This window comes from Nanorana parkeri, unplaced genomic scaffold, assembly GCF_000935625.1.
Source record: "Nanorana parkeri isolate BGI_ZX_2015 unplaced genomic scaffold, ASM93562v1 scaffold70, whole genome shotgun sequence".
In the NCBI taxonomy this organism is placed as follows: domain Eukaryota; kingdom Metazoa; phylum Chordata; class Amphibia; order Anura; family Dicroglossidae; genus Nanorana; species Nanorana parkeri.
The window spans coordinates 600216-613128 of NW_017306338.1; positions in this window are offsets into that span (position 1 = coordinate 600216).

The window sequence follows — 12913 nt, forward strand, 5'->3', positions numbered from 1 at the left end:
CAAAGGATCTAAGTTTGGTTCTCTTGTCCCTATTAAGGACATTCTCCTTTCCACTCTCAATCACAATTATTCTTTCCTTGTTGCTATCAACTCTGCAAGACTTGTGATCTGGCAGACTTATTCTGTAGTTTTTGAACCTATTACTCCGGAAGAGAGTCATCCAATGTAAGACACTTACCTGCAGATGGACTCCTGCTTAAAAACATGCACGCACACAAGTATGCAATCCATTGCCCAAAGTTCCTGGAAGACGCGCTTTAGCATGTGAACGTACAGGAACGTTTATGCGCAATAGCGCAGGTACGTGAGCGCGCAGGAACACGTTCGTTAGCGTACACTATCATATTTAAACAGACATGAAGCCATGGCCAAGTTGCTGAGTGGTCTTCAGCTTGTCCCTCTGTGCCCTGTACTTTGTTCTTGTATTCTGACGTCCTGTGTATGAACCTGGCTTGTGACCAATAGCCAAGTTGCTGAGTGGTCTTCAGCTTGTCCCTCTGTGCCCGGTACTTTGTTCTTGTATTCTGACGTCCTGTGTATGACATCCTGTGACATCCTGCCAGTGCTTCCTTGGCCTCATACCCGTTGCCTGCTCTGGTTTCAAGAGGTACCCGATCTGTGATTGGGTACCTCAATATTCGTCTCCCTGTGTATGACCTCGGCTTGAACCTGACTTCCCTCCTGGTCTGCCACTTGGTGGATCGCTCCATCAGCATCCTGAGCAATGACATCCTGCCAGTGCTTCCTTGGCCTCATACCCGTTGCCTGCTCTGGTTTCAAGAGGTCCTGGTGTCATCTCGGTCCTGCCGATTCACCAGCTGGTCCAACACACTCAAGCGCCTCCTCAAGAACCGGCCAGCCACCAGTATCGGCACCTGTGCTCCACTCTGTCCTTACATCCCCTGTCACTACTACCAGAGGTGTGGGACAAGAGGTGCACGGGCAGCCACCTTCTCCCCCGAATGTGGATTGCGGGGACGCATGATAGGGATGAGCTGTGCACTTCGTGTTTTCAGTCTATTCTGTAAAGAACTATTTTTGGTCTTACACAAGGATAAGGTAGTATTGAGGCCTGGAGCTTCCTTTCTTCCTAAGTTAGTTATGGACTTTCAACTTAGCCAGGACATTGTTCTTCCATGCCTCTGTTCATATACGCTCACTAAGCTTTATTATGTGGATGTTCAAGTCTCATCTGATGCCAGCTTCGAGTGTAAACCCCTTCGGGCAGCTCTTTGATCTGCAGAGGCTGCCCCCATTTTTATTCTGTTTGTTACGTGGGGTGCTGTTAGCATTTTGATTGATATGTTACCCTCCCCTCAGTTGGGCTGCTTTTGCATGCCCCAGTCATATGAGGATAACTGAATACTGTGTCCATTAATGAGTTATAAAGAAAACCGAATTTTTGTACTTGCCATAAAATTTGTTTCTTGAAATTCATTGACGGTCACAGATGCCACCCCTCTATGTTTGTGACATTCTCTTAAGTACTACTTTTCTACAAAACTAAGCATGCTGGGAGGGGGAGGGGTTATATTTGACAGGTCAAGAGCTTTTTTGATTGCAAGTGTCTAAATCCACCTCTAGGTGGCAGCATAACTAATCAAAGCATCAGAATAACTGAATCCTGTGTCCCTTAATGAACTGCAAGAAACGGATTTCACAGTAGGTACAAAAATTCTGTGTTTTGCTAGCACATCATTCATTGATTGTGATCACTGTAACATCAACAGAAACAACTACTGCCATATGGAGTGCACATATTTAGTGCACAGGCTTTGCATGTTTTTCATATTGGGGACAACCTAGAGAACAGTGACCACAGAATGATAACGTTCACAATTAATACCAGGAAACATAGACAGGTGGGCACAACACGTACACTCATTTTTAGTAAGGCAAACTTTAATAAGCTGAGAAGTCTACTAGGAGACATATATTGGGATACAATCTTCCAGAATACGAACACAAGAAAAATGGGATAGATTCAAGGATATCCTAAATAACAAAATTGCCCAGTGCATTCCATTTACCAATAAATTCAAAAGAACGAAGGTTAGACAAGGGTGGTTAACTAGCAAGGTAAAACAACACATAGGGAAAAAGGAAAAGGCTTTCAGAAAATATAAGTCAGAGGGGACAGCATCAGCATTCAAAAACTACAAATATTACAACAAAAGATGTAAAAAAGCAATCAGGGCAGCAAAAGTAGAATACGAGGAACACATAGCAACAGAAGGCAAAAGGCACCACAAGAAATCCTTTAATTACATAAATAGCAAAAAGGTAGGGACAGAACATATAGGCCGAATAAAGGATGATGGGGGAGGTTAGCTACCAGTGACCGGGAGAAAGCGAATATGTTAAATTAATTATTTTCTTCTGTTTTTACAGATGAGATGGACATGGGTTACGATCAGGGCATCAGCTGCATAAATAGTAGTACCAGTTTTAACGTATCTCAGTGGCTGTCTGAGAGCAATGTAAAACAGGGACTAGAAAGAATACATGTAAACAAATCCCCAGGACCGGACGGGTTACATCCGAGGGTACTGAAGGAACTTAGCCAGGTCATAGCCAGGCCTCTGTACAAAATATTCATAGACACACTAATGACAGGTTTAGTACCAGCTGATTGGCGGAAAGCAAATGTGGTACCAATATTCAAAAAGGGGAGAAGAAGTTCACGGGGTAACTGTCAGCTTAACGTCAATAGTGGGCAAATAATTCAAAGGTACGATAAGAGACTATATGCAGGAATTTGCAAATAAAACTGGCATCATAAGTAGTAACCAACATGGCTTCATGAAGGACCGTTCCTGCCAGACCAACCTATTAACATTCTATGAGGAAGTAAGCATTAGTCTAGGCAGAGGAATACCAGTAGACTTGGTGTATCTGGACTTTGCTAAAGCGTTCAACAGAGTACCCCACAAACGTTTACTTCATAAACTAAGGTCTATCGGGTTAGATGAAATGTTATCTACATGGGTGGAAAATTGGCTGCAAAGACGGATCCAGAGGGTAGTAATAAATGGGTAATTTTCTAATTGGGCAAAGGTTGCAAGTGCGGTGCCTCAGGGTTCAGTCCTGGGACCGATCCTGTTCATCTTATTCATCCACGACATAGAGATTGGACTATTTCGATATCGATTTCAGTTTTTGCAGATCATACAAAACTGTGTGGGGTGGTAGTTTCCGAACAAGAGATAACTGCACTTCAATAGGACCTTAACAAAATTAAGGGCTTGGGATACAAGTTGGCAAATGCGATTTAATGTTGAAAAATGTAAGGTTATGCACATGGGAGCAAAGAACGTGTGCGCAAACTACCACTTGGGGGGTGCTACATTAGGGAAGTCAACCATGGAAAAAGACCTGGGGTGCTCATAGATCACAGATTTGGCAATATTAAGCAATGCCAAGCAGCAGAGCTGGTAAGCATTCAGCGAAGGGCTACAAAATTGAGTTATGAGGACGGCCTTCAGCAATTAAAATTGTTCACCCTCGAAAAGAGGCGATTACGAGGAGACCTTATTGTAGTCTTCAAAATCATCAATGGGGATCACAATATACGTAACAAACTGTTCAATCAGAAAACTGTATTGAGAACACGGGGACACAACAGGAGATTGGAGAAAAGAGGGTTAAATCTCAGATATCATAGGGGTTCTTTGTTACTGTGAGAGCAGGGAAATTGTAGAATTCCCTTCCACAGGAGCATTGATAAATTCAAGAAACTTCTCGATCAGTTTTTTATTTCACTTGATATACAAAAATATGGGCAGTGTTAGGGTCAACTATATACAGATACACAATCATCCACACCTATACACACATAGGTTGAAGTGGATGGACCCTTGTCTTTATTCAACCTTATCTACTATGATACTATATGTTTGTGTGCCTTTACAACAATTGTTCTGATTTCTTGCCGCAATTGGAAAACATACTGGAAAACTACCACACAAATTAGTATATGTGTCTGTGTCATACAGACATAACACTGGGTATTCCTTTTGGATCACTGACTGCTATGAACAGTTTACTTCTATAAAGTGCTATGGGATATGTCAGTGCTATCAAGATTTATAAACTAAAATGGTCATACTTCCTGGTTTATATTTCAGTGGCTATTTGGTTTCTTTCTTTGGGTACCTGCTTTACTTTTGCTCCACTTTTCCTTGTGGCAATTATCCTACATCAGCTCCCCAGAAGGATCATGTTTGTTTTTGTTGACCTGTTATGTCTCTCTTTCACCACACAGGGGAGCTCTTCCACCACTGTTTCCAAAAACATGGGCAAGCAGTTGATAAGATAACCTTATATAACCTCTGAAAACACTGCAACTACACCTTAAAGGTAACATGCTGTCTTTTATTTATTTACATATTTGTACACACACATGTGATCAAGTACTTGTTAATCAAATATTCAGCATATGTTAATGCATGTATCTATGCGTGTGGTATTATCTATCATCTTTTAGCAAGGCTGCAAGTCCTGTATGGTAGTGGGTTATTTCCCTCTCTTAGTAAAAATCAAGTAGGCTATGCAGACCGTTTCAAAATAATATTATTTATTGGTAGTTGATGTTCTCTCGTGATTTATTCTGCAAAGATATGACAATATTGGCCAGCAATCAGACAACACAAGAGACTCATCAGAAATTACTCTCAATGCTTTTAAAATAATTTACAGATTTTTATCAACTAGAATTTTAACCAAAACATTTTTTTTAAGTGGATCTTAAAGTGTTTGAATGGGTAGGCTTTTTATTGTAGAAGAGATATGCTCTTCTGCAATAAAGATTTCTTGCATGCCTTAAACCTTGATGTGTACCTGTGTGCTACAATAAACATTTCAGCTAAGTTTGTGGTGTGCGACTGGACATTCTTCTGTGAGCACATTTGGATGTACTGAACCTTTAGTGTGCATACAAAATACACACTAAGGGCCGCATTTTAACAGAGAGTGGACATTGCCCTCCACTCTTTCTTGTACTCTACAATGATAGTCCATAACACAGTGTACATTTTAGAGGCCATTCATAAAATGCAGGCTTTGAAGTGCAGCCTGTGTTGTGTTATGGATTTCTTTACTTATGGGAGCAAAAATATTTCCATGATTACCTCCTATTTTGTTTTCTTTATAATGCACACCACTGTGCTATAAGAAGGTATGAATTGTTTTCCACAAAGCTTGCATGTACCTAAAACAAAAATAAAATGCAGTTTATGATTTTCTTTTATAACACAATGTGGCCTAATTATAACCGATGTGCTTTAAAAATGAGCTTTTTACTTTTTGTTTTTTAAAGAATGATATGCACCAGTAAGGCCATACTGCTGTTTTATACATGGACCACATAGGGGGTATATTTATAACTCTTCCACACAACCCTTCACACAGCATTCTTGCTACTAGATTGAGCCGAGGAGCATAGGATTTAGGTCTTTGCCATGCGAACAGCATTCTCCCAGGATATATTATTATGTTATAAATAGATCCCTATGTGGTGCATTTATAAAACAGTATGGGCATTATGGGACATTCCACTGTTTAAGCAAAGTATCTCTGCACATTTTTATAGCACAGCAGTTATAAACAGGCCCAATAGTGTTATGAAAGAAAATCATATACTGCATATTATTTTTGTTTTAGGTACATGTAAGCTTTGTGGAAAAAAATAGTTTTCATATAATGAATACCGTTTGCTACCAATGCAAATCATATATTGCATTATTTTAAAACAATACAGTGTAAACCAAATGGGCAGTCACAGAAATTCGGTCTGGCCAGGGCCTTTTAGAAACTCAGAATTGGTGGGCTGAACAAAGAGTTAAAGCCTTATATCCACACATGATGAGGGGCCTGTGTTGATGGGTTTCCATCCACTTTAAAAGGGTTTTGCATACCAGTACAAGTCCACAGGTAGGCAAAATCCACTTGAAGCAGGTCAATTGCAGGTCAGAAGGAGATTAACTGAAGATTAAATGTGCCTGTCAAGGAATTTTGAATGACCTCAGGAGCATCGTGAACTGATGCCATCGATGCCAGCCCAAACGCCGATAGATTTTACCCACTCACAGGTTTTTGAGGGCTAATTAACACCACCGGCATTGGGGTAATGCAGTAAGACATGTTAGGTGTTAGCAGTGACATTGATTTTCAGTGGCACCTGAACACACGTCTGCAATGCTCGTGTGCTGCAACACACCGCAGTGCATCACACAGCACGTCATCCTGTGCAGCACGCTCAGCTGCGAAAAATCCAGCCTGCAACATTTTTCGTACGTTGAAGTGGGCTGCACCCCCATTTATTTTGAATGGGCTATCTGTGTGGGTGTGGTGTTAAAGGCAATCTGAACCTAGAAACAAAGATGTCATATATTGCAACTTACCAGTCCTTTGGTGTGATGACTGCATTTGTTTTACTCTTTTTCACGCTTCTTGTCCTTTTTATTTTCACCTGGTGATCCTCTAAATAACCCACTTCCTGTATCTTTGCGTCTACACTCATTTCTCCATTGTATTTATGGGGACAGCCATGGTTGTCCTAAAAGCTTGATTGCCTATGTTCATCTCTAAAGTGTTCTGAGCCTAACAAAGTGAAAACTAATGCAGGCATCACATCAAAGGACTGGTAGACTGCAATATGTTACATTTTTTTTTTTAGTTTAGATACACTTTAATATGCCCTAAGGCTTTATACTCGCTAGTTGATTCACAGCAGCTGACCCTCATTTCTGCACACTCCTGTACAGCAAATCCTTATCACAAAGATGCATTCACTAAGGTTCTTTGTGTATTCTTCAGACTGTAGTACGCTGGAGTCTCCTGCAGTACCCATAGAATACAATAAAATCTAGTTTTACTACATCTAGACTTGTAGCAATACTACAAAAAATAACAAGCACAGGGAAGTGTTAATGGATTTGAAGCACAATACATGTAGCCCAGGCGTGAGGCAATAGTAGTTATGGTAGATGTTATTAATTATTAAACGTTGTGGAACTCTGGTTCATAATTTACGTTGGTGCCAAGAAAAGTGTACCATCACGGAATCTACGTCGTTCCATTGTTGTTTTGCTTTTTTTTTACAAGTTCCCTATTCTTCATTCCTGACATTTTTTTCAAGGATAAATCTATTTCCTAATAGATCTCTTGGAGTGCAAGTCACACATTTTGTCAGCCACTCTGGCCTGATTTCTAATAAGTATATACTAAGCCTTTTCAGCTCTGTTTTTATATATGCACAGAATATAACATGATATTAACATTTTATAAGTAAATAACACCAGAGATTGTTGATCCAGGTAATATGCGATTGCCTTAGGGGAACAGGAAGGAATATCTTTCCTCTGTTGGAGCAAATCGGACTATACTTCATATGGGGTCTTTTTGCCTTCTATTTGATATACTGAGGGTAGCTGTGGGCATAGGGTTCTGTTTATGGAGGTTTTTTTGTTTTGTTTTGTTCTCTAAAGGTTGAACTCAAACCTTTTTACAACCTTACAATATAACTATACTATAATGGGAACACTACCCAAAAAGTTTTTAATATTTTTAGTCCAGGTTTCCAGACCTGAAAATGATTGAAAATCTGTGGGTAGATTTCTAACATGCAGTGTTAGATGGCCTATGAATATTTCTGAGCTACAATATTTCTGTATGGTAGTCGATTGGGTGGCTACTTGAAAGATTTTGAAGACTGTGATTTTGCCCCAAAAGGGGTGTTGCTAATGCAAAGTACACACTGTTAGGGTGCCCAGACACATGCCACATTTTATTTTGTTTTCATTTTCCAGTGAGTTGTCAAGTTTAGGTTTGGTCTCATCTGAAGTGTCTTTTCATTTAGAAACTTCACAGATATGTAATTTTAGCAGGTACAACCAAACTTTTTTTATTAACTGCAAAACAGCGCAGTTAAGAATAGAGTTAGAGTACAACAAACCTCTTCCATGCTTCCAGGACAGCCTTCAATGGTCCTCTACCAGCTTACAACCAACCTGTGTATCTTAAATAGAACCTGTCAGGGCAGCTGCAACTTAACACAGCAGAGGCTCCCATCTGGCATTGGAGGCTGCCGTGGGTCAACTCTTAGCTCTGATTCAGAGCATGTCACTGTGTATAATGTTGCAGAAGTGTGTTCTTCCCCGGAATTAGCACTACACTCAGAAGTAAGGCAACTGCAGCCTCCAGTTCTATGCACCTTGTAATGCTGTCAAGCGTAAAAGTTTGATTCCACAGTAATTCATCTTAATTAAAACGCCTTGAAAAAGGCCAAAGAATTCTGGCAGACACATGTAGAACTCTGGCAAATAAAATCTTTATCTAAGTTGAGCATTACTTTTTAACTGGCATGTAGAGCATTGGCTCGCCATTGCAGAATAGTAAGACTGTGTGGGTACAACTGTCTCAAGGTTACCCAAGATCGCTTACCAAGACTATTTTAGGGACCTAAAAAGACCCCTATGCCAAACCTGCAACCTAAACTTATGTAATTCACAGTTAGAAATATGCACGCAGCCATTGCTGGCTTCACCTTCTAAAGGTGCTTGTTGGCTGCCTACCATGCTGATCGAGTTGCTTCAATCTTTTTAAGTCACTGACCTGGAGCAACCATGCAGATCAGGTGTTCCTGGTCAAAGGTGTTGACCTTTCATGCCAAATGCTTATTATAAGTTATTGATTCAGCAAGTAGAGAAGTGTGACACAGCCAGCCAACAAGCATTTTCAGAAGATTAACAAGAGTAGCCTACTTTTTCCTGTCAGACAGATTTCCTTTAACAGCAAATCCCCAACAAACTTGCTTAGGGCAACTTCGTAGACAATCCATATCGGGAAAGGAAGGATCAGAACACGTTCCTTCATACACTATTTAGTTCCAGTCAATGTGGAAATTGGTATTTAATGTGAGATTACACAAATATTACTGCAGATTTTGCACAGCTGGAGATCACAGTCAACCATGGTAAAAGAACTTACTCCGTTAGTGCTTTTAAATTTAAGTGGAAAATAACTGCAACTCAGCATATCAAAAGCAATGAGTGTTCACATGAAACTGATTGTTATGAAACGCACAAGTTACCATTGTAGAGAATGCTTCGTAGTGACAGCCCTGCTTAATGGACTAACAAGCCCAAGTGGTGTGTCGCACTCTCAGCCTGCTAACAGGGAGACAACTATACATCCCTCCTTCCATAGACAGGTGCTACAGTGATATTAAAAGGCAGGAATAAAATTAATTTTAATGAGCATTGTTAATTAAACCTGGAAATCAAAGGGAGCAGAGTTGTGGGAATTTGTAGCAAAATGAAAATGAAGCCAAATCTAGCTGCAGGGGGAATTGCTGGGATGAAATTAAATGTAATGTGGGCTGTGTTTGTTAATGCCTATCACACATCACAGTGAATTAGTCTTGAAAACCAAGTGTGTCTCAGCTCAGTAAAAAGGACTAGTGGAAGGAAAGAAATGCAGATGTAATACGGAACACTATTTCAGTTTATAACATAGGGTTCTCAACATTGTCCCTGCACTCAAAGTACTTAAAATCTTGTCTCCGCTGCAGAAACAGAATTATTATACTGTATTAGATAGAATGCAGGTTATCAATATATTAGATATTACAAATTCCCTATTTTATGCATATACATATAAATATATATTAAAGTATTTCCATATAGTGGAAATAAGGATAGCTCATCTAATTATATGATTTATTGTCAGGTCATATTAATGATCTTTGCTTTACTGTGTTTTGCTTTTTTAGCTTGCTGTTACATTAAAATAGTATCAGGGTGTGTACTTTAAAGATGATTTTATTTTTTGGTGTCTGGTATTGTATTGCATAACAGCCTCCTATAAGGTTTGCAACACATCACTCACATAAGCACAATCAGATTTGTTTTTCGGGGTTTTTTTTAAATTATTATTTCTAATGACAGCTACAGTGCACACTGTAGTAAGGGCTGCAGATTCCTCAGTGTAATGCTTTCCTATGCTTACTACAGCAAGCAAATGCCAAGGCACAGCGCATCTCATTTTGACAAGGCTGGTTGTTATACTTGTTTCCAATCACCATGTTATAAAGCGATTCATCGTCTGATATTGCCAGACAGAATATATAAATAAACATAAGGAAAGGCTTGTGCTGATGCATGTGCTAGCTCATTCACATGTACGGCATGAAAAGCAGTGCAATAAAAACAAATGAAGGCAAAATTCTGCATAGACACAGTATGTGAACACGTTTGGACTGTAAGCTCCATGATTTCCATGATTTATGATATTGCTATATAATTGTAATGCAATGTCTAAAATCAGATATTAAATGGAGATTCACTTAAATTTGAAGTTCCTTCGATAAGCAGGTTATACCCAGCAATGCAGAAAAAATGCCCTTTACCGTACATACAAAACAAACCTTTATTTGATGCATGTTTTTACATATGCATACTAAAGTTCTGCCACCAATCAATTACAGTTTTGAGTCTACAAACCTACAGAAATCAAACCTGCATTTTATATAAATATATTTATGATGATTTTGTTTATTATATGTCTTGAATTTGTTGTCTAATTGTTTTCATGTTTAGGCTGTTAAATGTGTCATGAAATAAATAAAAAGAAAATACTAATATGGGCATCTCAGAATCCAATTTTAATGGCCTCTACAATAATTCTAATAACTGATGAATTTATGAACATTCATTTAATATTAAAATATTGTTTCAACACTTTTAGAAATTCCAGCTACATCATGAAATTGATTGTACATATTAGAATGCTAGAAAATTTTAATTGCCTCTCAAAGGAATACGAATAATGTAAGTATACTGTTTAGTGTGTAATTTATTGCACACATTTCCTGTCTTTAAAGTGACATTAAAGTCAAAAACTTACCTTAAATGATGTCTCTTAATCCGATCTTCTTCTTCTTTCCTGTTGTATTCATCTGTTCCTCCAGCGCTGCGGCGGGTCTCCGATCCAGCGCTGACTCCTCTGTCCTTGCTGGCACTTCCGATCCCGCGGTGTCTGCATGCGGGTGCACGCGTCCATAGACTTACCTTGTGTCTCTCCTCGTCTCCTGACCGAAAATCCGAACTGCGCATGCGCCCCCGCCCCAAGATGCTTTGCGGCCGCCCCAGCATTTTTGGATTTTCGGACGGGAGCGCACGGCGAAGTCAGGGGTAAGTTTAAACCTGCTTTTGAAGCGTTTAAAAAAACAAAAAACTTTTTGCATATATCTACTTCTTGCTAGCAACGGAGGGTTTAGAAACCCTTTAAATATTGTATAAAATTTGAACATTTCCATTTAAACCGACACATCCTGAAGGTGTGGTGCATGCACAAGAATGCACAGCTGAAATTTGATGTGAATGTTGCAGCACAGCTTTGTATGCGCAGTTATCCTCACCCTTACCTCTTCATATAAAATAACAACACTTAATGCAGTTGTATATTTATTTAAAAAAGAAAACATTCCTAAACATACATCATCTACTTGATCTCTACTCTGCTACAGTCTGGGACCTCCCAGAACAGTATGTTTCAGACTTCATCCCCAATTGTGCCCGAAACGGGTTTCATGGAAAAGACCCCGGCGGTCCTATATTGATAGACACTTTGCCCGTCTTTAGGCAAATCCCATCGAATGTGTTGGAAACCTACAACAACTAGACAGATATGTCATGTGTAACCTGTCTCTTGCCATCACCATTCTTGTATAGCAGTATTGTGACTGCCTGTCCATGGTGATATCTGTTTGTTATATGTGTTTACTCCTTACTTTTGGATTTTTGTTGACTATGTATACCTCTGTGTTCTCTTTTTCAATTTCAATAAACATTAATATGATTAAAAAAAAAGAAAACATTCATTGTATTTTCAAATGCAACTAGTGTAAGTAAATGAATTTGGCTTGCTATTCCTTGTACAGTATCATATTTTTCCATCTGAGCATAGAAAACCTGCAGAAAATCTATAGGTGTATGGTCAACTTAAGTTCTCAGATCTCTCACCTCTTTCACCGCCACAGCAAGCAAGTGCTAAAAGAAGCGGTCCAGTTAAGAAATAAGAGTTTTAGTAGCAATAATAACCATCACAATATTTTATATTATGATGTAATTGTTAGTGCTCCTGTACACAATTACTCTATAACCCTAATACAAACATCTTCAAAAGGCAGCATTTTTCGCAGATCTACAAACAGCTTTTTTTGTCAGTTTTTGCATGAGGGGACACTCTGGGATTTTTTACAGCCTGTACGACTGCATTAGTCATACAGGGTTAATTTCAGTGCTGGCTGGGAAGACAAGTCTGTTCCTGTATGTCTGATGTCAGCTGTTCTTAACTGGAAGTGTCACAAGGGGTACAGGGTCAGAATCAACAGCAATCTCTACAATCTTTAATGATACAATACTGGATTTGTGTTATCACTACATGCCCACAGATTTTTGATGTTTAATTTGTCTCAAGAGTCCATCTAATGGGGCCCTCTTCCACCTCCAGGCTCTATAGCAGCTGCATGGGCTGCTATGGATATTGTTACAACTCTGCTGTTAGATGGAAAAGCAAAAGACATGGCATGGGTCGCATTATATCATCACCTGACTATCAACCTATCTTTAACTATTACCTGAACTATTCTGTGCTGAAAACAAAGTACTGAAAGCTTTTGCTTTTGGTGGGCCCCGACTGTTTTGTGCATACACAAGGAACACATGTGGCTTCAACTGCTTTTGCTGACCTTCAATGATAGGCACTTTCTTAGTAAATCCATGTAGAACATCAGGTCTAGAGTTGTAAACAATCTCAAGACAGGCATAAACGAGCACGTATGCATATGTAGTTTTAAATCCTCACTTCTAGAAATGAATGGAGCCAGTTGCAGATCATTGCATCCCTCAGC